The sequence below is a fragment of the Opisthocomus hoazin genome, chromosome 3, assembly GCF_030867145.1.
Source record: "Opisthocomus hoazin isolate bOpiHoa1 chromosome 3, bOpiHoa1.hap1, whole genome shotgun sequence".
Taxonomy (NCBI): Eukaryota; Metazoa; Chordata; class Aves; order Opisthocomiformes; family Opisthocomidae; genus Opisthocomus; species Opisthocomus hoazin.
Genome location: NC_134416.1, coordinates 52,942,721 through 52,969,916, shown reverse-complemented (window position 1 = coordinate 52,969,916; position 27,196 = coordinate 52,942,721). Strand labels below are relative to the sequence as shown.

Here is a 27,196-nt window from a genome sequence, read left to right as displayed (position 1 = left end):
TATTGTGTATATGAGTTATATGGAATACAGCCATATCCATTAGATAAAATGTACCAATTTTATGACAAGCTAATGTCACTGACAGGCTATCCTTTCAAACTTCTGAATTATTGATAGGTATGCCAAACGCATGAGGACTTCTAAAAGGTAGGCATTTATATAACAATTTTCAGATTATTAGGAAATAAAAATAGAAATAAGGATGAGACATGTTTCCTATATATTAAGTTTGAGCCTCAACATAAGAATCTGCAGCTTGATTTCGCTTCTGAGTTTTGAGCCCCAAGCTTTGTTTAGCCTCCATTTATTGCTGTAGCTGCCTGTACACCCAGTCCAGCACAAGCATTAAAGCACAAGAAATGCCTGTCAGCAATTGAAGGCTTTTACCTAATATTCTGCAAGGTTTTTCAACTATGTCTTCCATTAAAATAAGATCAGCTTATGTTGGTATACTACGCTGCTGAATATGGATAGCAATTATTTACCACAATTTAAAGACATTAAGAACTTGTCAGAATCAAATCAATTCTTGGTTAAGTAAGGTACATTAATAATTGCCAGTTGATGAAACTAATATGGATTTTATTTTAAACTGAGAGAGAAAGAAAATATTCATCATCCTTGCCATTTTTATGGAGTTATTCAGAGAATGAATTATTGATTATAGGCACAGGATGAGTGAATAGACTGTAGATGTTTAGGCACTTGTCAAATTAAGAAGTATGATTATAATCAAATGCAGAATTATGACAAGAATGGGTGCAGTGGCTGACAGTTCATCACCACGGAAGAACAGGTTTGAAGTCATTGTTCAGAAACACGCAAAATGAGAAAGAATTAGGTTCAGGGTCCTGTATGATTCAGGAACAAGACAGTCTGAAAGGCTAATGTCCAAACGTTACCAAAAGATACGCCCCCTGCTCCGCTATCTTCCATATTTCTCGGAGAAAGGCCCCATTCACAACTAGCCACCAAGGTGGAAGGCCCTGTGCTGGTACAGAGCTTCTTATGTTCACACAGAAAGTCAGCAAGTGATGGGAGGAGAAGGCAGAGCTTGAGTGGCCACTGGCTCAGAAGCTTTGTTTCACCACTGTAGTGCGCTGATGAGTAGATCAGATACAACTGCATAGCTGTAGGCTAGTGTACACTGATTAGGGATCAATCAATAATTTTTGTGCAAGTGCTTTTTTTTTCTAATTATATAGAAGGGAATTGCAGTATTAGAAATAATTTGGCTTATGATGTTTCCTTTCTATCAAGGGCCACATCGTCTGTATTTTGGGCTACATGTTGGTAGTCACGATCTTTCTTTGTGAGATAACCTCTCCAGCTAAATTTATTTTTCAACTGCACTTATTATTAGTCACACAATGATGTGATTTAGGAAATAGAACAATGATAAAATAAATAATTACTTTTGGTTAATGCTATAATTTGTTGGTGCAGCTATGCTTGTGTGTCTCAAGTCACTGTATTGACAGCACTGTGTAGCAAGCACAACTTTTGGTCAGTGGATATGCAAAACAAGATTCCACTGCTGACATTATATCTGCAACATTTTCATGGGGCTACCAAGAATGACATATAAACTGCTCTTTGAAAGGCCACATGTGTGTGTATTGATTTAACATTTAGAGATACTTTCAGCAATGAAGAGGTACAGGATTCTGCAAGCATTTTTTAAAAGCTTAACATGGGTTTCTTTTAGATGCATGAGTACAGTGTTCACAAAGCTAAATTAAAATTGTGATTTAATTCTAATTATGTATTTGCCCTTTAAGAAATATGGAGCATTGGGAAGAAATTCAAGTTAATTTTTGTTTGGAAAAATGAATCTCAGTAGTTAGACTACAATTATAATTCCACTTTTGGTCACTGACCCCCTAATAGAGTAAAGTGAGTAATATTTTATTGCAAAGCATTTACACCACAAATAATGTACTATATTACAATATATTTCAGACCACTGAACTGAGATTTTTTAAAGCTGACTATACTGATATACTGCTGCATTTAAGTGAAAATTTAAGGAGATATTTTCATAGGAGTTTACCATATAATAGAGAAGACTTAAAATGTTTGTTTGCAAAAATACCATCAAAATGAGATAGTAGATGCTTGTCAGTTGCAACCAAATAAATCCTAATCCTTGAGGAGAAAATGGGCATTGGATTATCCAGTGCAATAGCTCACTTGTCAACCCTTTGGATAAACTGATGATCACGGAAAAGCACTTTGTAATGAGTGATTTAACCCTGCTGATTTCATTATAATGATCTGAATGAGATACATATGATGAAATGACGTAAGACCCACAAATCTCTAGACTGTAAAAGGAGAAAGCAATCTGCAAAAGGAGTGTGGTGAATGCCGCCCACCCCAATTTGAGACCCTGCTGATCCCTCATACGTTTGTTGTGGAGCAAAATGCCAAGGTCTGAAGTCTGAAGAGGACTTCATTGCCATAGCGGTGGTGTTACATTATTTAACTTCTGGTACTTGGTCCTCCAAGCTTGGTCCACAACCCTGACTAGAGTGACAACACAACATGTAGGGAAACCAGGTGTCTAGGAACGAGATTCACAAAAAGCCTCCCACTCAGGTCACCCTCCCTGCACAAAATCCTCTTCCCTAAAAATCCAGAAAAATACCATGCTATAATGTTGATCAGGTAGCTATTGCAAGAGTGCACCAGACTGCTAAAATGTCTCAAAGGAGGAAGAAAACATAGATCCCCATCAGTTTTGGGCATGAACTGGGCTCTGGACTGCTTAATCACATCTGCTACATGTTCCGGTCATGCTCAAAAGCAGATCCTTATGTTCCAGGAGCCTGCTGCAGCCCAGGTACAGTGGAGGTGGGTGGCAGCTCATCTGCAGTCCCGAGGATTACAGTTTTTCAGTGAGAACTATAAACTATTCTTCAGTCACTTTTGAGATCTGTGCCTAAGTTTCTTTCTAGCCTTTTCTCTCTAGCATCCACATAGCTGGGGGTTTTCTTACAGGCCCTGTAAAAAGGCCACTGTGGGAGGCAGAAAGCAGAGGCTGCCTAGGGGATGGGAAAGATGGACGAAGGCAGAGGCATAGCTGGTGGGGGCTTGGGCTGGAATAGGCCTTGAGGCTCCAGTGCCATCATTTCCAGACAGCTGTGTTCCCACACCGGTCGCTCAGCAGGCACAGTCTTTTTCTTTGTAAGCTCCGCAGAGGCAAATATATAGAAGGGTGTGAAAGTAAACCTCCTTCCTGTTTCTGACCCATCCACTGATCCTTCAGCCTACACCTATCTCTACATCCAGGGGCGCAAACTGTCATCCGTCACATGGTGTGCATCTTCCCAAGACAGATTTTTCATGGCTGGAGAAGGGAATCTGCACATGGATATGTCTTTTCAGGTATATATCCTGTAGCGTAAAATCCAGGCCAAAATCATATCTTCTGCCCTTCCTTTATACGTCCCTTTAGTAATTTCAAAACCTGTCCACCTTCCCTGCTTTTTATGACCGTTTTTCACACAACTTTTAATTAGCAATAACTTTTCACATTAAAATTTAATTAATTTTTTCCCCCCATAGTGAATCACTGGTCAACAATTCACAGCAAGTCATATTAAAATCCGATGTAATTACTCTCTACACGTCCTGAGAACATTACAAACACTTGGTTCTTACGGTCACAATGATTAAAGAATTGAATTTGCTGAGTATTATTGTTAGAGCTTAGACATCCACCAAATTAAATGTATTGGTCCTTTGTACTAGACTTGTAGAAACTCACTTTACCCAGCCAAACTACTCAGCTAAATCCTTTCTATCAGATTGGAATTGGAAAGGACTGTGGAGTTGGTAGGAAAATTTGTAAGTGCCATTCTTCTTTTTGTTCTTATTGCTTGGATTGCTGATTGCATTCTCCTCTGTCTGCCTCACTGGATTCTGCACCAGGGATTTACGACAGCTCACCATATAAAGAAGGAAATAACAAAATAATTAATGACCCATTGATGCCTGCCAATTCTGAAGAGGTTATTTACCTGGGGCTTTCAAGTATTTCATAATTATTTGACGCTACTGACTGCTTCTGCCAAGTCCACACATTTCCGTACTCCTGCTGCAGACTGCACAAATACATTCCAGGGTTCCAATTATGCACCGTCTCAGCCCAACATGTAGCGCTTCCACTCAATTTACGATGCTCACAGGTGTTCCTTAGGATTCAGCGTGCACTACACCACTCATCACATACCTGCCACCACTTCTTAAGTGTCAAAGGCTCATTTTTCCTTCTTTGTCCCTCCTTGCTCTCTGTACTCGCACATAAATCACTCTGCTAGCCGTGCACAAACATACAGCAAGATTCTTCCAATGATGCTTCACTGAGGCCACTTCTCAATGAGTTTAGAGAATAAATAGGTAGAAAATTAATTATTTAAAATGCAAGAGACCTCTGATCTATGTTTCTAAGAGCTGCCCTACATTTACAAAGCAAAAGCCCTGTTTAGCACGACTGGATTAAAGGCACAAGAGTTCTTCCTGGCACTGGATTTCTCGACAGATTTCTCGACAGAAAGACCTGCAAAGCTGCTGAGTGAGCATCAGCCCCTTCCCGAATCTGAAGGCAGATTGCATTTCGTTTGCTTTCCTTATAAATCACAGGTGCCGCAGACCCTTCACGTACACCCACCACGCTGCAGGTATTAACATTAAACCTTGCTCTGCATTCCAGATGGGCTTGATTTTGATTGACTGTGACCTCCTCCGTACTGGTAAAGGTGCCCCTTTGGGTGTTAGTGCAGGTGATCAGGACAACAGAAACTTGGTTTTACAGAAACAAGGAGATACAATCTGTCTCCTTTCTCAAGCTAGCAGCAAATCTGAAATCTATTCACAGTCTCTCTATACTAGTGACAACAACATGTTATATTTCAAAGAGTAATCTGATAGGGAAAAAGCAAACATACCAAGACTGTCATATGTAAAAAAAAAGGGTATTAAAAGATGTTTCCTTGCAGGACTAGTCACCAGTTTCAAAATTCAACTGCAAGGATTGAGATGCTCGATCTGCTTGTTTTTTCAAGTGATTCAGAGAACTGGCCAACAACAACAATAGCCTTGAAATTTATAGCCCTTTAATGCAGGAATCACGCTAGAAGGACTGACAAGTCCTTGTATATGCACAGCTCCCCATGAGCTAGGTGTTTCTTTTGAAGAGAGGGAAGATAATTTTCCAGGTTTTGCCTAGCTGCCATTATCAACAGGCAGGTTTCTTTGGACAAAATTATAGTGCATATATGAAAGGATGACTAAGAGATGAGAGGGGGGAAAAAACGAAACCCAAAAAGGAAACGCTAAGTCACACTGCTACAAAGCTTTCTTCCGGTCCAGATCTCGCAGATGGTAATGTGCAAAACCGTCTACCAGGGGAAACCATTACAGTGGGGTTGTGTGCTTTTTGCTGTTGTTGTTTTCCTTTCCATCAGTGCTTTGGCTACCACTTATTAGAGCATTCCTGACATAGAAACATAACCAGAGATATATTTGGGCCAAGCACAAAGAGGTAGAAATGCAACAGGGGAGAACAAGAGCAGTTCATGACACCAGGACAATTTTGCACATTGATGCTCTTCAGATCATGGAATTAAAGCCTGTGGGGATGGTAAGGCTGAGAAGGAGTTTATATAAAGTATCACATGAAAACTCGGTTGCTACCAGAGCTTTAAACTAGCTAGTTCGTCCCTTGTTTTTTATTACTTTCCATTATTGCTTATTTCCTCTAAATCTAAACATTGGCTCACAAGTTGGCAGGAATTTTTACTCACAAAAGGAAAAACAAGACCTTTTCTAAATCACAGGTAAGATCTAGCATTCACACTTGATTATAAACAGAAGTGGAACTTGCACTTGCTTTGAGGACAGACAGAAAAGTGAGATGACAAAAGCTGTGTGAAACTTGATAATAACAACAGCAACAGTCTGTGTGGCTGAGGCAAGAGGTTTAAACTGCTTTTCTGTCTGTGTGAGCTCACAGCAATGTTCAGTTTTAGTTTTGAAAGTTCCAAAGGAAAAATTACACCCTTTAGCTGAGAATGAAAGTGCACAAAGACACTGTGAGCCCACAGTAAACTTTCTGATAGAGAAAATCTACTCTTCCCAACCTGCAACGTTAGGTGAGACTCGCAGACCGTAAGCAAAGCACATTCCAACTGATTTGGTCCTCCATCATGTGCTTTTTAGCACATTAACTCTTGTTTTTTTAAAAATACTTCCATAGTTAATTTTAAAGCCTGTCACATAAACTATTAATAACAGGACTCCAAAATGCCAGCACAGCCGGTTGTAAGCTGTGCTACTATATTGCTAAATAGTAAGTGTAAATATGAAAATGGGATTGAAACAGACCTGGCTCAGCATTGTTTAATATTGAGTTTAGACTCTCTCCTTCAGAGCACACATAACTGGTTTCTCTTTCTGTGTTACTCTTCACTTACGTATGTTCGACAGGTGTGCAAATGCATCCCATACCCCTGATGAAACAGGTGCATGTATGATATCCTCAGAAGGGCCACTTTTTGACAACTGCAGAACAAACATGAGTTGTCTACTGCAGTATTATCACTGCAAGGATTAGTCCTTAGGAAAAGTCTATTACGGTTTGTCACAGCCTAGGCATCTGTGGAAAAATACAAGAAGCTTACACAGATTTTTCCACTTCCTGCCAGCTCACAAAAACAAAGCAGCGTGGCTCAGAGAACAGGGCTACAACATAAACGATGTGGTAAAGTTCAGCAAGCATGTTCAACTTTATGGCATGCTGCATGAGGGAGAAGCTCCAGAGGTTTGTAGTGATCTGGTTCTCCAAGGCAGCTAGGTTGAACATCACTCACTGCTCCACTGAGGGAGTTCTTGTTTTAGCATTTGCAAGCTGGAGAATTGGAGTGATTGCAGCACACAAACCCCCAGACCATGCCCTTCTCCATCTAAAATCTCAGCAGCAGCTACTGCTTATTGCAGATTCACAGCATGGCCCAGGCCCACATCTCACTCCTGTTTCACAGCCTGGAAAGGCTGGTTGCACGCAGCTGGTCAGCGAGTGCCTCGAGCACCTGGTTGTTCTCTTTTCCCTTCTGCACATTCCCCACTACTCTCACTGCCACTCTGATTGCCTAGTGTGGCTGCAGAAGAAGATGAGCAAATGGAGACAAGCTAAACGAGTCTTCTTTAAGGCACGTATGAGAGTTTCACTGCAGTGTCATCATACCTATTTTCAGCCCTGAGGTAGCAGCAATTCAAGAAGAAAAGTACAAGGAGAATGAGGAGGGAGGGAAAAAGTGGTCACTGTTGGACTACAAACTCCCTTAGTGGCCTGTTTACCCACAAAGCTCTGCAGTCCTCTCCCACAGAGCTCTGCAATTCTCTCCCCTTGCTCACAGGTAATGTATAGAGAGATAGCCAGCTACTCACAATAGCATAAGGTTTTTACTAAAGCATTTTGACAAAATACCCAACAGTAATTCTTTGTGTGGGTTGTTTGGTTTTTTTCCCTCAATGGACTGAACTTTCTCTGGAGCCCATTTGAAGAGATTTTCCAAGCAACTACAGACAACCATGAGTCCTATCACCTTCGTTTCTCCCCCAAGAAGTGTATAGTAGCTTGTAAAGTATAGTAGCTGTAGTAAAACATGAAACAAAAATCCCTTAATAACCAGACAAAGAGAAGATACAGCATTGTCCATGCTTCTCTGCAGAAGAACAACACAAATAAATGACAAGTGGTAGACACATCACTTAGGCAATATGGGAAGTTGTTCAGAGGTCATGGCTGTAAATTAAGTATAAGACTCTGTGAAAAAGAAAATAGAATTAGTGGTTGATGATTCTTATGGGGTGGTTGTTTTTATTTTTCCCCTAGGAAAATGGAATCATGTTCCTCATACTAAATGCATTGAGTACTTTCATTTCTCACTTTGCTTGTGTTGACTATGCACCTGAAATTCTATTGGTACAGCATTATTTTGAATTTCCTGATTTCAGGACAGGTGCCAGTAAATCTGAACAAAATAGCCTGAGATGATTTTGAGACATCCTGAAGTACCACTGGGCTACTGCACATTTGCCACTTGCTTTTAATGAGGTCACTGCAACATGATGTTCTGTCATCCAGAGCAGCAAAAGCCTCATTACATGCTGCAATAATTTAAGCTAAGCTACTTATTTTTAGATTTAATATATTTTCTCATATTTTTGTTGCTCTGCTTCCTCTCTTTGGTCATGGTGAGTGTCTACATTAGTAATTTAGTTCAGCTGTTCCACTCCACAGATCTGTTCCTACTGGGCTGCATTCCCTGATACCAACTCTTAGATTTGTCCCAGCTGTTTTACTGAGTTTGCCCTGATACTCTGTGGCAAGCTAATATTCTACAACGCATTGCCTATTTATTCTTCATGTCTGTTCAATGTATCATAGAACTTGCCTACCTTGTTTTTGTAGGAGATCCTATTATTAGGGGTATTTCTGCACGTGTTATTCCCACGTATGTTACAGACTACAAAGTAGTCACAACAAATATGTCAGTGAAAGCTGTTCTCCAATCAGCCTTTCTTTTTCTGCTAAAGAAGTTTCACTTCTGGACAAGCCATTAACAATGTTTTTACTCAAACAAGAAAACAAGTGAGCAAAAGGTCGAATCAGAAATAATAAATACCAGATGAAGTAAGGCAGAGGACTCCAGACAAATTGCAGAATAATTACTGTCAATAACTTGTTATTTATTTTACTTTCACCAATCTAGTGGTTTTTCATTGTACAATATTGAGATAAGAGATTACTGTCGCGAACTACAAGAAGGAAGACAGGAAGGATAACATCCAGCTAGCTAGGCTGTAAATAACCTCAAAGTCAGGCTGCATTTTCAAAAACCTGACACTGGAACTGCATTATTGTTATTAACATTATACTAAATATATTATATGAGATTATACTGAGACTGTGACAGCAGCATAAAAATGCCTTGAATCAATCCTATGTACCTGCCTACCCAACTGGAGGCTGAGCAGTGACAGATGCAGGACGAGGGGACGTCAGTCTCGCTCAGCACTTCCCAAGCTGCAAGCAGCCCCACCCTGCCCACAGAGAGCAATGAAGGTCTCCCCAAGCTGGAAAGCTGCTAGGAGAAGGTGTGCATCCCAGTCCTCTGCGTGCACGTTGTAGAACTGTGAGGCAGTCGGGGCTGAAGAAAGAGAACGGTAGCTCTAGCTTAGCTGCGCAAGCTCCCTGTTAGCAAAGGGAAGAGTGGATTTTGGACGGGTCTGTCTCACAAACAGCCATCACGACTGACTGACAGGCCAGCAGACTTGCAGTGTTTGCTTGGCCTGTGACCCTTTGTGTTATGTTAAGCCAAAATCACACGGCATGTGCATGCAAGACAAGACCCAGAGCACTCTGGTTTCAAGCAAGTCTTCCTGACCTTCAGGGAGTACATGAACTTCAATACAGCTCTGCCATGAAAAAATAAACAGAACCACTCCACTATCTCTTTTTTAAACAAGCAAGGAAGCAAACAAACCTCTGTGTCCTCTGTGAAGCTGCGTCGAAGCGATTCTGTGTATCTAGCGGGTTGACTGCATGCTCTCCCCCTGTGAGCAGGTCAATATCCCAGCAGTGTCTCTCCCCGCACAGACCCTGGGGCATTTTTGGCAGCTGAAGCCCTTGTCCAGCTGTGTCCTGCTCCCCAGAAATGGTCATTAACCACCCCAAGCAGGGGAGGGATGTTTCCTATTACCTTCATGCAAAGATGTAGATACACGCGTGGAAAATTGTAGCTGCAGCATCTTGGGACAGCAATACAGAATGGAATAAAACTCCTTGATTAAACCTCAGACTTCCATGGAAACTATCAGTGTTCATCTTCCTCTCGTGATTAATCTGTAAGTATTAATTCAAAACAGGTAACTGGTGAGGGTCACCTGACTCCTCTGGCCCCTTTCTGCAGCAGGGTACAGCCATGGTAGTGGTGACATCAGCCCGTGTATGGGAATTTCCACTCCTGACTTCAGATGGGGGTCCGTGTTGTACACCCACAGTAGACAACCAGCAGAGTGAGACGTAGGCTCAAAATTACTAAGCTCTATGTGTAAAATGGAGATAAGGTAAATAAGACTGAGTACAAAACCGGCTGAAACCCCCCTGTATTTAGTGGAGTTACTAATTGCATCTACATGGTGCTCTGTAAGGATCTGTCTTGTGTCCACCAGCTTTCAATATTGATGCTGATGGACTGGATGATGGAAAAGGTAACGATTACCAAATCTACAGGTTACCCCAACATAGAAAGAGAGAAAGTGAAGAAAAAATGAAAATTCTTACAAACTGGAAACACAAACTGAAAAAATGAGATCCACTTTTATAAGGACAAGTCAAAGTTTCTAAATTAGACAGAAACAATCACCTGCATGAACACAGCTGGTGAACATCTGGACAGGTAGGAGTTCTGCAGAAAAGAACTTGAGTTATGTGTCACAGGAGTAAATAATATCAGCTGTTGTCAAAAAAAACCAATAAAATGGTAAGCAGCATATTGCATTGCACAAACAGGACTAAAACCTGCAAGAAAATGACATTTTAATTTTCATTCAATTGTAAAGATTCAGGTGAAATACTGTGTTTATTTTTAGGTACTGTGCTAGAAGGGGATGGGGGTGGGAGAAAAAAGAATAAAATTGAATATGAATAGACCCAACTTGCAACAGAAGAGGTTTGTCATAGACATCAGGGAAAAACTTTCTAGCAGTAAGTATAGCAAGGCACAAGGAACAGATTGCCTGGGAAGCCTCCCAAAATAGGCTGGCATCTGTCAGCTATGATGTCAGTATAGCTGATCTTGCTGTGGGTAAAAGGATGGATGGGCTGATCTCAATTCTCTAATTTTTGACAAAACACAGTATTAAATATACATTTAAGCAGAAGCAAAAAATGCTATTGGCTTCTAATGATCATGCTACATTGCATAGCTTAAACTGCAGTTAAAAAAGAAAAATGGAAGAGTTTTACATGTTCAGCCTCCTACAACTTTTTTTTAAATTATTATTATTTGAAGGGAGCAAAGTCTCATGCGTAATAAGATGTTAGCATTTAAATGACTCCAGCTGTGTACTACAGCTCATATCTTCCAGGAAATAAGCAATGTCCCCGCTTTGACTACTAATGTTCGCAAAGAGACAAATTATCTGTGCGCATGGCTGTAGTCTCACAATGAAATGAATGAAAGTAATATGAAGAGTAATGGAGGAAGAAGTGCTGAAGGAACTCAAATCCTGACTTCTTCTGTTTTTTTCCCAGATAGAGAAGGGGTGTGTTTGTGTGTGTTTCAGGGGGTGTGTTTGTGGGTGTGCGTGTGCGTGTGCATGTGCATGCTCACGCTCACAAATACATGTAGTGTTTCTGTGTATACACCCATTCGTGGCTACATTCACATTGTATCTAAGTTATGTTTTATTTCATTGTGTTTTTTTTCCTTCTAAATGCTATTAAAGGACTCTGGCTTTACATCATTATAGCGTTTTTAAGTAGCTAAAGCCAGTTAGAGTGTGGTGGTCTCACTACCAGCCTCTCATCCCCACAGGCAGAGGAAATATTCATAGAGACGGCTGCAAATGGTTCTTTGCACTGAGTTACAACCTAAGCAAAACAGTCATTGAGCACACACAGAGGTGGTCTTATTTTAAACCTTGTTCCTTCATCTCCAGCCAAAGAAATCCTCAGCAATTGCTATGTCCAGGCCAAGCTTTCATCTTCAGGTTGTTGTGCAATATTATTGTACTAGAAAAACATTGGGAGAATATTTGGATAATGGATTATACTTTTCAGCCTGAGGTAATTCAAAAGGTTGAAGGGATTTTGCTCAGTGTTATATCCAGTAAACAGAGTATCACCTTTCAGCACAGTCAAGAAAGGAAATGTTCAGCTGAAAATGTAAACATGTTAGCAAGTTATGAATGTGAAGAAAGGAAATGATATTGTTTTGCTTTAAAGGTTCAAAATAACCACTGAAATGGCTCTAAGCAAACCTCAAATCTTACAGTCACATGCAATTCTCAACACTTCTTATTTACTTTTGCTATTAGGACTGAAAAAAGGAAACAAATTTTTACATTAAACAGCTTGTGTCTTTTAGATAGATTCCAAAATGCTTTAAGGGCTCATATACAGCAATCAAATACAGCTATAGAGCGAAGCCATACTTTCAGAAGTGCACAAACTGTGTGTGCCAATTTTTCTAAATGCTTAGCTGAAAACCGGAGTTATAAACCCAGTAATGGCACAGGTTGTCACAAGAGCACCTGGAAGAACATTCTGGTACTGCAACATGGAGCTACGGGCTCCAGGGCTATAGTAGGTCATGTTCTCAACTCAGATCACCAATCCCTTGATTAAGAAAATAGTCCAGCTAAGAGATCGTTCACATTTCCTCCACAGACGCACTTCTGGCGTCTATGATTTCACACAAAGCAGACCTGAGCTGGGATGTAGTTCTTGCAAACCATTTTACTGAAACTGTCTACAGCCACTAACTGACAAAGTCTTTAAAAATGGTGACTTTCTAGTGCTCTCTTGGTGGAAGTTTACTTTGCAATAGGCTGACGGTCCTCTCCTGCACCTACCCTGATCACCGCCCCATCTGCTCAGGTAGGTTTCTCCTGTGTGTTTCCACAAAGCCAGGGATGTGTTGGCTGGAAGGGACCTCTGGAGGTCATCTCACACTGCTGCCTGCTCAAAGTGGGGCCCTTGTCCAGCCCTAGGTAAAGCTCAGCTACAGGTGATAATGCAAAATTTTTATACAGCTGCCACATTTTTCCTTTCTTCATCTCTCTTCCTCTGTCTCAGCTGGGATTCTAAGGTTGTCAGGAACTTCGTGGACTCTCAGACCTGCAAAAATACATGTATGTTCTTCTGAATCATGCACTGCTGTCTGCATAGAGTTTTATCACAGATGCAACTGTGTGAATAGCTAAAATGGTAAGAATACACCTCGTTATTGGTTATGTATGAATGGCTGTTCAGGTATGCAGGAGAGAGTGGAAACTCTCATATTTGGACTTCCAGGGCTGTCAAAGTGACCTCTCAATAGACTGGCAAGTTCTGTAAATAGTATTCATTCATGTTATCAGCTTATTTGTTAGAGCTTGAATCTCTTTCTGATATGTTTGCCTACTCCCAATTTTCAAAGGTCTTTTTGGCTAGTATGAATCATATTCATGATTCACAGAATTACAGTCCCCTGTAATGCTGCAAAGAGAACAAGCTGAAACACAGCCCTGGGACTAACATTCTCTCTTTACCGGTTATTCTGGGGGTTATCTAACCCTGCATGAAGAAACCAGCTCTATCACTACAACAAGTAGCAAGGAGATTCAAATCCTGGTGAGCAAGCTCTGTGCAAGCTTGAGCAGTCATTGTAGTTCATCCATTAACTGTAGGTCTTACTCATACTGTCCCTTCATGCTTACAAAGTTTTGGTTGCTTTGGCTGGGTATAGCAGAGAGACTGTGGTTGTTATCACCAAACACTGTCAATCAGCTTATTTGTTGACTTCGGTGCAGAAGTTCCCTGTCTTGGCTTTGTATTTCCTTGTACAGCCCTGGCAGTGCATTGCTCTGTGAAACAAATGTGTTTCTCCATATTCTTCCTTTTTGTTGCCAGATCTCATCGATACTGAATCGGTGTCCTGGTACGTGGTGATAGAAAGCAGCACACAGGCAACACATTTAGTCCACAGTATTTTGTTTCTTCATTTTCAGTTTACAACTGGCTGTTTCCAAGTGATGGATCTATCAGTGTTTACCTTCAAATTAAAAGATTTAACTGCCTGGAATTTAACCACTAGATATGAAAGTCCTGTAGTAAATATACTGCCTTTGGATATGAAGTTTAATAAGCTCGGTGCAATTGCTCTGTACTATTAGGGATTAACTTGAATATCACCATATTTCTAGATATAGAAACGCTTGTCTATTAATTGCCTGTTTAACACTATGTATTAAAGACGTCTACTGCAGCCTGGTGTAAAGGTCAGTAAGTACTATTCTCCCCTCCTCAATGCAGTTACCAAAGATCACATTGTCTCATTAGCCTACTACAGACAGCCTACCTGTGCCCCACGGCCACCTGCTTGCACCCCACGGCTGCCTGCCCACCGGGCACCCCGCAGCCCTCTGCAAGTGAGAAGCGTCGAAGAGGTGGGGGCTCTGACACAGAGCCTCTTCCTTTCGCTGTGAAACTCAGCTCTCATGCTGATCATAGCAGTCCCTGCTTAGGGTTACTTACCGCGTGTAAAGGCTTCTGTTTTTCCTTGCAATGTTGCGCAGAACGCCGCACTTCAATTTCATGAGTGCCTCCTGCTTTTCTAGGCACACCACATGCCTGGCTGCCCGCAGAAACCTTCCTCAGGGGTGTGAATTGCCAGAAAAATGTTCCTCTGAGAGGTTTTTTGTTCCTAATGGCCTTCTCAGACAGGTCACAGTGGAATTAGGAATCAGTGCGGTGATTTAATTGGACAACTTGCTTTATTTTCTACACACCAGAGATTTTCCCTCCATCTGCTTTCATGGGAATCAAAATTACAGTCCTTAAACAGAGGACTTGGACTGAAATTGGTGTATTTTACTTGCATGAGGGCTGAGTAGAGATGAAAAAGCAGATCCTGAAGAAGCGTTATTTCTAGATGATTCTCAATGAGTCAAAGCTGTGTGCTGTGAACCGTCATTTTTCTCTTTTTTACCTCGGTACAGGCCAGGAATGCCTCTTCTTCAGCCAAAATGCACATGGTAACATCTAAACCCAGGCATGAAATACCTTCACCTGACTTCAAAGGAGCTCCTGAATGCTTTCTGTAGTGTTTACTTCCGTCAGGATTACTCCCTCAAGCTTCCTTTCCACATTTGCAGTGTCCCTTGTGGTTTGCCGTGGTTTACAGTGCTAATACTTAGCAGTTACTTCAGCAATAAGAAAGTATAGCATTATGCCAGATCTCTTCCCAGCTATGTTTAATGACAAGTAAGCCTACATTTCAATACTCAAAGTGCACTGTAACAACAAAGCATGTCAGGTTTCTTTTGAAACTGGTTTAATCACATGGAACATTTTATATGAAGCAAAGGTCTAATGCTACTTTGACTATGTTAAGATAGCATTAAATCAGAGATGCTATCTTCATATAGAGCTAATCATATCTATTAAAATCCTGCTTTATATAAATTAACTTTTTCTTTAGCAAAATATCTGCTGTTAGACTAGTTCCATTTTATTCTTCAGTCAGAAGAATGAATTATGCCTGGATTGATGGAGAACATTGCCAGTTTGAACCACATTACTTAGCAGACATTGATTTTATTAGTCACATGGTGTTGTTTTTATTACCCAGCTGAGTGCATATTCAAGCTCCTTGAGCAACAGTGCTTGCCTGGGCAAAATATAAGACTTGGTTTCTAAGAACACTTTTAAATAAATTGCTAAAATTGCTTCTCTACAAACATGGAGGACAAAATCCTTTTCACTTGAATGTTCACGGAAAGAAAAAACAAAAGCAGTAGAGGCAGATGTTGTTTTTAATCCAGCTCTATGTTACAGCAAGTAAACAGAAAATGCTTTACTGTCTGATTTCAAATATCTCTTCTTTCTGGATTAGCAGGGAAAGAAGATATTTCAAACTAGGATGAAAAAGTGGCCTCAGCACATGGTGGTGAGGATCTCTGGTAATGGGGGATCAGGTTGAGTCTCAGTTATCTGTTTGTTAGCTCTACAAAACAGAACTTCAACTGGAAGAGCTGAGTCAATACTGTCCCTGCACAGCTGGTGGCAGAGGTTTATGTTACCGATTTGAATTAGCGACTCAAATCCTGAAACTTTAAGCCCCTGGTCCTTATTCTACCATGGGGTTATTGCTTACCCTGGGACACATGGCTTGTTCTTTCCAGCAACTTGTTATCCCCATGAAAAATTTTGATCTAGAAGAATCAACAATTCCTGACAAAAGTCTTTTTTTTTCAGATAGATAGGTGCTATTTTAAAGGGAGAAGATGGCGAGTTCTGCAAAGACCACCTCCTTATACCCAGTCTCAAGTTTACCCATGGATTTTGCTATTCAGTCCTGAATATAAGTGTGGCAGAGAAAGCTCCTTCTCAGAGAAGGACAAACAGCATTTTTCAATTTCATTGCATACAGATGGCTCACTATATCAGGACGATTCCTCACCTTAGAGACTCCATAAATTCATCCTCTCTAAGACTCAAACTTTCCATTCATCTAAAGGCAAAAGATCACTACTGGTATGTATTAGGAGTGAAGTCCTCAACACAGCAACCACACTACAAATACATTTTCATGTTTAACTCTGAGAATGTCTAAGCTTTCCTATTTAATAGATGAAACCTCTTCAGATGCAAAGATTTATACACAAAACAGACACCATTAATACAATATTTTTCTGTGTCATTTGCTAAATCAGGAAACTTCTGACCACATTAATCAATAGCGAGCTATCACTTCAAAAAGTCCATGTTTCTGACTAAATGCGTGCATGTTGAAATTAATATAAATGGATAATAAAAAATGTTTTTACACTTTACTGACAGGTAATGGTAGAAATCATTATCCTAATGGCTTATGAACTTATTATGTTAGAGTGATGTACAGTGGAAATACTACGATCAGCAGCAGACTTTCTATTCTGCACTTGACATGATAAATTAGTGGAAATTATTAATGTACAGTATTTCATTTCTGTGTATATTTTATCTTAACTACAGAGAAAATACAAGTAATGTTCTGCCCTTGATCAAGTCTTAACCTCAAGTCTTCGTCTACACTAGCATAACAGTCTCTCTAGCTGTACTGGACTAAAACCAGCACAGCTTCTCTAATGTGGATGCATTTAAATCTTTCACACCAACAGAGCTGCTCCCACAGGATGAAGAGAGTAAATTGATTTTATATCTTGTCCATGTCTGCACCTGTGCCATCAACAACAGAGATCTCTTTCATTTATTTATAACTGTAATGTGATTGGTATTTTCAGCATATATGAATAGCTTCTGTGTTTAGATCAAACTTCATTTATAAATTGACATCAGTATTTGTCCACCAGCAACCTCACAAGCACTTATTAACTTGATGCTGTGTCTAATGTTATTGCTGATATTTAAGTTAAGCACCACTGTGCTGTTGGGAACCACCAATGGTATCCTCATGGACAGCTGATGCAGCTCAGCAGAATCACAGCAGCATATCAAATCCGTGTTACTCAACTATGCTTGGAGTGTCAACAAGATTGAGTTATATATTTTGCTGGAATTACTCAAGGTGAGGGATTCTGTGTCACCATAACTTTCACAGTCTCTGCTTGAGGTGGTTCTGCTAGTAAAACCCTAACACAAATTGTTCGGACCTTGATATCTTTGCCACTGTCACTTAGGCTGTTCTGCTGCATCACCATGAACTACTTATCTATTATACAGTGTTCAGCTACAGTTAGAGATGCACACTACAGATACATTCTCAAATTAAGTTGTGTAGGATCTACATATCTGTATAAAGGTATACCTTTATACCTATATCTGTGTGCACATTTTTGGGAAAGTGAGACCTTATATCACCAGAATGAAAGCAGAGTAAAGAAATATGGCTTTACACTCTGTAAAATAAAAAGATTTGGGACCAACTGCCTGAAAGTAAGAAGGAGGCCGAGTTTGAATTTTCTACCACTCTCATAATGTGTTATTGGCCTGGAGAGTAAGAAGCACTCAGCCAGCTCTCCCTCAAACAAAAAAAAAAAAAAAAAAAAGAAATAAAAGTAAGTTGCAACTTCTTCATAAAAACTCAGTGATTATTTGCAAAATCTTGAACAATTACAGCACTTCAGTTAGACTGAACCATTACCAAAACCAAAAAAGTCTGGCATTCAGAATCTGTCTTCCTAACAGCTTCCTCACCAGCATGTCCTCTCACCCAGGTATGCAGCAGGACAGGTCAAGGAAGGCCTGTCGTGCTCCTCATGACGGCTTGCTCCCGGCTGTCAGCGCATCCAGAGCCACTAGACGACTGACCGAGGGGACATCGCCTCTAGGGATGCTGATGGAAACAGACATTTGCGTGTAGGGGTTTGTTCTTATCAGCAGGAAAACGCCTTTGAGGAATAAAGCCTAGATGACACAAAAGCATAAAAGCAGAACTCCTTTTCTTTGTCTGCGTGTGCTTTCATTAAAAATGTTAGGGCCCACTGCTAGCAGAGTCCTCTGCGTAAGTGAGAGTCTGCCCTCGCACAACTGTGGCAGAAGAAAGGAGTCTCAAAGCAGAAGTTAGCTGCTTTTAACGCTGGTTTTAAAGCTCTTTGCAAAGGCCATAAGGATAGCAAAAATCACGTGCAAGGCGTTTCTTCCTCTTGTGTGTGTCCACGCACACACGGGGCTCACAGCCTGCTGAGCCCGTGCTTCGCCTGGGGCAGCCATGACTGCATTCCCATTAAAAAGCCGTGCAGCAGCAGCATTCGCATGATGGCACAGTCAGACTAACAAAAATGTGATGAATTACAAGGCTTTCATGTGAGAGCTGACTCACTTCCAGCTTAGTCACAGCACAGTATGCTTCCTGTGCTCAGTTTTGTAAATGTACCCTCAGAGACACTGCAGACTACTATTATAAACAAGCAAATACAGACAAGTAACTTTCTTTTGTAAGCTTCTCTCTCTTCCCTCGTTTCAGAACTTTCTTCTCCATCAAGCCCTGATGTCTTGCTGTCTATTCCTCAAAAGCCAGGAGAGATTAAATCTAGATTCTCTCAGGGACAGATTTAGAATGAGAACATGCACAGTACTTCAGAGGAAAGCATAAAAAAAATATATCCAGCTCAAATAAAGTCGGACCTTTTAGTTAAATACAAATTCTCTGCAATTATTATTGTCTGGTATTTCAGCTGACTCAGCTATTGCCTGTAAACACAACTGTTACCAAAGGATGCTCAGTCTTTAGCATAGTCCATTGAACAAAAAGCTGGAGTCTTGCAAAATCGTGATCAGAAGTGTAACAGCATTTAACAGAACCGAAGAGAGCAAATAAAGCAGTGACTTAGTGCCAAAAGACTTCAGTGGTAGACAATAAGCTACCAAGCACCGTTCCATTCACTGAAAGAAGGAAATCTAATGTGTATTACACAATTTGCAGAACAGGACAATAGGCAAGAGTTCCTCAGCTAACACAGAGCAAGCTCCAAGGAGTCTCTTCAAGGTACAATCCAAGAGGTAAGGCGCGTCAGTCCACATGTATTAATGACACAAAGGACATGAACCCCCTCTGCTCTTGCTAAGGCTTCTGCTTGTGTCAGTGCTGTTTGATGGCTGTGACACCAGGCTAGAAGAAGCAGGAAGGAACTAACAAATCCATCTACACTCATTGAAGATGAGCTCAGGAGTCTTCCAGTGAAGGGTACTCTTTTGTTCACACCAAAGGATGAAGTGCACCTGCAAGGAAAAATTAACTGTTCCTCTCTTCTCTACCACTGCATGACACCAGAATCTTTTTCACGGTCACTTGAGATATGAGTCTGGCTTCTCAGGTGCAATTTTTTCCTATTCTTTAGCTGTATAACAATATTGGACACCTCAGTGGCGTGACCAATGTATTTCAGGTATTCCCTGAACTAGTTTCTTGACAGTGAAGTTGAATCACCTGACTCATGTAGGAGGGCAGTATATTATGACGCTGTTTTGCTTTACAGCTAGAGCAAACAGGCAAACATGATACAATGCCTTCAGGAATCTTGACATGATTGATATGTGCCCATATTCCCATTTGTAATAGCGCAAAATTAAACCACAAGGAAGTAAGCTCTGAGCAGGGCGCACCATAAGCACAGTAGTAGAGCTAGTTGCACTCCTTCTTTGTGGAGGCAGGAAAAATTGGCTAATACACTAGTGGGCACACTGCTACCTCACTAGCACAAACAAGCCCTGCAAAGGCTGCCATTAAATAAAAGAAAAAACCACAACTAAACAGTCTGTCAAAGTCCTATCAAGAGGAGAGAAATATCGAGGCAATGTCAGTCTGGTTGCCAAGAGGCATGGCTTGATGTTTGTGGAGAGTGACATTGTGAAACACGCCTGAGAAATCTCCCTTTGGCATGGGGGAGAGTTTTCACATTTACCCTCAAACCACTTACTGAGCTATTTGCACTCACTGCCACAAGAGTTTCTGTCAACAGGACAACTGGGATCTCTGGCAGGAAAATGTTTCTTGGGGTGCCATTCACTAAGAAATACATGATACAAGCAATCACAGTTTTCTGGATTGTTTCAACCATAAAGCAGACACTACCCAGCTTGAAAACACAGAGATCTTCTGGACGGAAACCAGAATTTTGATGACACCAAAGGGGAGAAAAAAACAGTGAATGTCAGAATAAACATGTACTGCTTTTGTCCTGTACAGCAAGGATGAGTTACTGCTTCAAGAAGCTTTCTCCAGTCTGCAGTTCCAAATTGTAGCTAGGGAGATAGATAGAAATATTTTGTTGAGAGTGAAGAGGAAAGAGGAGCCTTGGTTTCTTGCTTGCTGTTTTAAAGGAATAAAATAACATTTCAAATAAAAATGTTGGAAACGATGAAAGGCACATTTTCAGAAACATCAGCATTTTAAAGAAAAATAATCTACCACTTGGTTTGCATAGGTCTTAATACCTGCTCATTTTTCTCTAATGTTTATAATCTGGAACAATATTATTAATAATAATAAGTAGTCAAGATAACTATTGGATGGTGCTTGATGAACTGATCAGCCCTATCACACTGTTGAAAAGTTATCTCTGTCTTGATTTCCTAGACTTTTAGGTAGCTCTTCTTTCAGAAATATATGCTTTTAACTATCATATGTTTAAAGCATCATAGCCCAGCTGATGTGCTTAGACTTTAAACACCTGCTTCAATGCTTCTCCTCCAGTAGGTCATGCTGGATCGTTACCCGACCGCACAAGGTTTCATCCTCCCAGTGGCAAAACTTTCCATACTTTCCATGCCTTTGGATGCAGAGTGAGGCTTTAATACCAAACTGCCTGTCTTCTACAAAACTATTCTGCAGAAGTGGGAGGAGCGTGGCTGGGCATGTTAGACAAAGCCTTGCATTTTAATGCTCCCTCTCCTTCACAGTTCTTTTTCTTTAAGCAACAAAATCATCTGCAAAAACATGTTTTCTATTCATTAAGGCAATGATTTTGGCCCTGCTGCCCTCCCTACTTCATTTACATGATCTATGGAAAGTCGCTCTGCTAATGCTAATCACATACCACCTTGTTGACAATCCAGCTAATCTGATTTCTGCTCAAGTAATGCACTTTGATTGTAAAAACCCTGGATTTCAGGTGCCCAGCACAGAATTCAATGCTACCTGCAAGTTATTCACTAACCAGAGTGCTTCATCAATGCAAGGTATTAGTTAACTTCTTACTTACTGTCCTAGCATGAGAGCATCAGGTGATTGCTGTTTTGAGGCACTTATCCCAAATCCTGCCTGCATAATTCACATGCCCGCAGCATACTCCATCTGGATTTTAAAAGGTAAAAGCAAGAGGGTATATATGCAGCTCTATAACAGTGGGAATTAAAAGCATAAATCCTATCACCGTGTACAGGAGCTACGTAACTTAGTCCCTGTTAATCGTGTGGAAAATTTGAACTAATCAGGTCATCACTGAGAGGCACAATTTGCAGGGGACCACTCAGTATAAATCGTGCTTAGACTTTTCAGGTTCATTCTCTCTTCTATGCATTTTAGCCTTTTTGCCTTATTTTGACCCTATCCAGCTATTTAAAGGATGTTAAGAGCTTTGTTCATTGCAATTTGCAGTCCATAGCGCCTATCCTTTCTTTCATCTCTGAACAGAAAGATGAGAAAAAAGAAAAAAGGGGGGGGAAAAGCCTCTCTGTCCTCTGTACGGTCATGTGGCCAGCGCTAACGCTTTTTACAGAAGTGTCTCACCTGTGATGTTTTACTTGTTCCCCTTCGACTGATGTTATTAAAGGTCTTTGGAGATACTTTTGTTTCATCCGTCTGTTCTAGTTTAGCAAGGGTGATGACATACCCTCTGAAATGTCTGGAGGCTTGTTAGCAAAAACCCTGTCACTGGGAGGGATCAAAGTGGTTTTGTGCTGAGTCCCTAGGGCACTGATCCTGGCAATACAGCTGGACTCAGATGCAGTCTCCACATGGTCTAACATGACAAGCAGCTGGATCCTCAAGCAAGCAGACAGACCATTGTTTTCTCAGGATGAATAGTGCTTCCCAAAACCGAGGGGTGAAATGAGCCGGAAAACAGTACTTTATTTATTTCAGGATGTAAGGGGAAAAAATACTACTACTTTCTTCTTACTGAAAAGAAGAAACTGGTTCTTCTCATTGCAAAAAAACAGAATGAGGACCCGAGCAAACTCATCACTGCACATCAAATTTTTGAACAACAGGGGAGTTGGGAACAATTGACTTCAATGAGGTCAGCCCTCTGTGTTGCTAAGTAATGGTTTTAAGCTTAAAATAAGCCTGAGACTGACTGTCAAATGTATATGTAATCATTGTAGTCTAGCTGGAGGACGATCCACAGACGCAAGCTGGCCGTACATCAGTAATCAAATAATTGACTGGCTGACAACAGAGACCAGTGCTTGGCTTGATGCCCCTGACTAGACGGGAAATGGCATTTCCTGTGTCTTGATAAAGCAGATGTCACTTGGTCCCTCCAGCAAAATACATGGCACCAGGGGCATATTTAGCAAAGGTTCCTTCACATACTTGTAATATTGGTCAGTTAAAAAATATCCCACTCCTCCTGCAGTTTTATTAGGCAGTAGATTTTAATAGACTAAATATTTAGGTGATAAATATATATAAGAGATACATCTTCATAACTGACTAAATCTTTCGCAGCGCTGCTTTCCTTAGCTGGTGTTCCTGCTCTCATTTAGGCTGTGCCCTTCCCTGAGGACACACTCCCTCCTGCACAGAAAAAGCAGATCTTTCTCAAGAAAGCAGGCATAAGGCAGGGGCTCACCAGCTCAGAGTGCCTTACGCGTTAACCACGTCTTGGGCACTCCGTAGTCTCGAGCAAGTTGTTTTGATGTCTGTCTCAGTTTCTATTAATTTAACCGACAAGGTTTCATTCTTTTTGTGGTTTGCAGGTACAGAAATAGCAACTGTTACTGCAGCTAGTAAATAGCATTTGACTGACATTTTCCAGTTTGGCTCTGCATTTGTGAATAATATGGGCCTTTCTCTGGCAGCTTACTGTGTAGATGTGGATTTAACTTAAATCCCTAAGCCGTCTTTTGCATGTTGTTTACTTCATTGTTCAGCACTCCAGAAAGTCTTGTGGAAGGCAGAGTTGGCTCCTCTGGGGGTAGCCAGAAATGCGGAGGAAGAAACGTGCAATATGTGCAAGCATCAGGCTCTTCTGTTCCTATGGTTAGTTTTCAGCTGGTTTAATACCCTGGACCAGCTCACCTCAAAATCACACAAACACCAGCAAGGAAGGAAAGAGCAAAGATGAAGAAGGGCTAGGGGGTCAACTGCGATCCCAGACAGCAGCTGCCTCTGCGAACTTCAGATCAGGCTCCCAGTAGACCTCTATTTGTAGCCTTTCCCAGAGGGAAGGGGAGGTAGCTTAGTTCTGGCCCTCTGGGAGAAATAACAGCACCACCGTCTTGCCAGAGCTCAGCGCTGCCAGTCTGTTTTGCCAAGAAGCATTTGGGACTGCAGAGTAGATGCTCCCTTGATTAACTATGAAGAATTTGCATTACCAGATTACTCCACTAATCCATCCAGCTCCACGTTCTGTCCCTGACAGCAGCCAGCACAGGTTCTTCAGAGACTGGAGTGAAGTCCTCATTATAGACAATTTTACAGCTAATAAAATTCTAAAAGCCTTCATGCAGACAAATCCCTGCAGTTTTCGCATTAGGAGTTTTCATGAGTTAAAGCTGAGAGCTGACCATAGGATTTGGCCTAGCAGAAAATGTCAAACCCCCATTATCCTCAGAGCTTATGTTACTAATAAACAATGAAAACACAGAAGCATAACTAGACTTATCTGCCCAGTAACAAAGGACTGTGCTTAAAGAACATAGACTTGAGAATTACATTTAGAAGGAAGAAGGGTACATCTTCCCGTGGCTGCCTTTTTCTTCCCACCCCAACTGTCTGAAAGTGTCTCTCCAGGACTAGTGCTGCATGCAGGATTCCAGATGCAAAACGTAACCCCTCTGCAATTCTTCAGGCTGGTTACAACGCTTGGTATGCTGCAAGGATAGCCAAGCTGAACTTAAGGAGGCAAAAATCAATTCATAAACAACGCTTATATTTGATAACTGTCCAAATGTTTATCACTTGGGTGAAGGTAATTGTACTTGCATGCATTTCTGAAATCTATGGCCAGGGTGAAAATAGGTATCATTCAATATCTCATCTCTCAACAGTAGCTGTAAGTATACCGGCTGATCTATAAAGATGCCTTGAATTTTTTTTTTTGTATTACCTCCTCCACTAGTTCTTCAGCGCCTCCTTTTTCTGTTACTCTCCCCACCTCCCTGGAATTAGTTTTAATTTGCACAATCCCTGTAGGATGAGCATTTATGTCACCGCCTGTTACCAATCCCCATGATGAATACAAAAGGCTCAAAGCTCTTACAAGCATTAATGCATGCAAGCAACAACAAACACTGCAAAGGAATTCCAAAGAAGGTGGAGGCAAGGTCTAGTGTGCTTTTCAGCCTGCACCAGTGGGAGTGATAAGAGATTTCTACGCATGTCTTTGGGCTAGACAGTTGTTTAGGCATAGTCTGTAATCAAGGGCTGTATGTAGCTCGCTTCTACAGGGCCAGAAGCAACATGAAGCACTCAGATTTACTGAAGCCACGATTCCTTAGTAGGTGAGGTTGATCCAAGTCAGCTGTGCCCCAGCGCAGCATTGTATCCAGTGGCCCTGCTCCCAGCTGTGCTCTTGCACAGAAATGATACCTACACAGCTGCATGTTTGGGGAGCTGAAACTAACTGTATAAAACTAAAAAAAAAAGCTTCAGGAGCATACAGTTGGTTCAGATCTCGTGCTGTGACCTTACAAGCAGCAGTAAAAAATGAAGGGTGGGAAAAAAACATTGGGGTCAGATGGGATGGAGGAATCAGAGAAGCTCTGTTTTAGACCAGCTTGTGCTGCATAACATTACATTCTCACTCACTTTTGGGCTTTCACTTAACGTTGCATTCAGAGGGAAAAGAGACTTCAGCATATACCAGAGTCCCCACACCTTACCACGTTAGGGTCCCTCATGCGTTCAAATGTAAATAAATGTGCACCCTTGAGGGAAGGGTCTGTCTCGGACTGCAGAACCAGGTTTCTGGTAACACTGAGAAGTGTGAGGGGATTTGTGACAGTTGGTGCCCCCAGTCCTGGAGGAGAGGCGTAGTGGGGAAACAGAAAGGCATCTGCACTGTTTTTGCGTGTGCATGCCTAGTCCTGCAGTTACTTGCACGTACCTACCACCAGCGGGATTCGTCATTCCTGTATGTATTTATAAACTCTCTCCATTACATTTACTGACCCACTCATTAGAGAAATTTGCACCCCATGGTCTGCACAAACCTGGCAGTCTGTATCACTTAGTTATCGTCCACAAGGCAGTTGTGGCTTTAGGGCTTAAGTCAGCATAAGCTCGTCTTGCCACCAGGTAATTATTAGGGCAGCAGATCTGCCCACTTGGGCTTCTCATTCCCATCCCCACATCATTTCTTCTTTTGAATGGGGTGCAAGAAAGGAGGTGATGCAGGGGAAGGACCAAGCAGCTGAGCATGGCATAGCCTCATCTGGCTGTGGTACTGGTCTTACACCGTCTGAAAACACACGTGAAACAATAGCCTTAGAACTGACGCATATTGCTGTAGGCTTAAATTTGCCGTCTGAGGATCTCCTGCTCCTCCGAAAACGTTGTCAAAGGGTTCACAGAATAGAGGAGGCTGTAACACCATGGTATTACACTATCAGGTGTGTATCAGAGCTGCTTCAAAGAGGAGTAGAACAACTGCCATCTGACACAATGCAATCAAACCTCTGGCTTCTCTCCCATGCCTTTGGGATTTAAGGTCTTTTTCTTTTTTTTAACTTTCAGCCCTCCTGCAAACCTAATCCATCTCTTATCCTACACAAGCATGTAAAGGTTAAGCTTGAATGACACAAAGTTCATAGAGAGGCAAGCATCTATTATTACTTCTAAGCACCAAAAGTCAACTTGCTTCTCTACTATCCTTGTATTAACGTTTCACCTTTGTTTAACACAAAAGAGTTCTGCAAGGCAGCACAAAATACATGGCAGGAGAAAGGAGTATAGGCTGAAGAAGATGTATTCACTACTTGCCTCTTGGAAAGTGTGTGAGGTACAAGCAAAATGTTGCTTCTTTCCATGGGTTAACCTGATTTGCAGTCGTACAAATGACTACGTGGGAAATGAAATAACTGGGGGGAAAATACAAAGACGTGGCCCTTACCTGCTCCTCTCTGACCTGCAGGCTGACAAACAGCAGTTGCACACTGTTGTATTACTGCATAGAGACTGCCTAAATCCTGGATTAAACAATCATGGACTGGACTGCTGACTCCACTACATTTCTGTGCAGACCGTTGCGACAGATATCCGTCCTGTTGTCACTTCTGTTTAATAAAAAAAAGTCCTTTCTACTTTGTATTGTGCTACATAAAAAAAAAAAAAACAAACCACCAATAGTAAAAGAACATTGTGGGTGCAAAGTCAATTGTTCAAAGGTTAGGAAATGGCAGGTTTAAGATTTTCTGTCCCCTTTCCACTTACAATACAGCCTCTAATTGTAAGGCCACATGCTATTTTTGCTGATTAAACCCTGTGTCTCACTCAGTGCAATAGATGGTGTCAATGCACAGCTGTGCAATATATTGTTTCATTCCCTTCACCTAACATCTAGATCCCAGCTCTGCTTAACTGTACACTAACCAAATCCATTCCCTCTGTATAAAATAATTTATCTCTTCATGGACTCTCCTGTGGTGTTCCTCAATATGCCACTTGAATGCTTCAGAAGCAGAAGTTAATTTATCTTTAAATTAGAGAGGAGTTTATATTCCCTCCATTTTAAAGATGGGAAGCTGATGAAG

At 41.2% G+C, this 27,196-nt stretch overlaps 1 long non-coding RNA gene across 1 annotated transcript; it reads left to right on the top strand.

The window, feature by feature from the left end:
- The first annotated feature begins 9,670 nt into the window (after positions 1-9,670).
- Positions 9,671-18,251, top strand: LOC142360857 (uncharacterized). The gene is made up of 3 exons (XR_012763447.1): positions 9,671-9,915; positions 12,872-13,003; positions 17,995-18,251. It is a non-coding gene; the product is annotated as an uncharacterized LOC142360857 (long non-coding RNA).
- Positions 18,252-27,196: the final 8,945 nt, after the last annotated feature.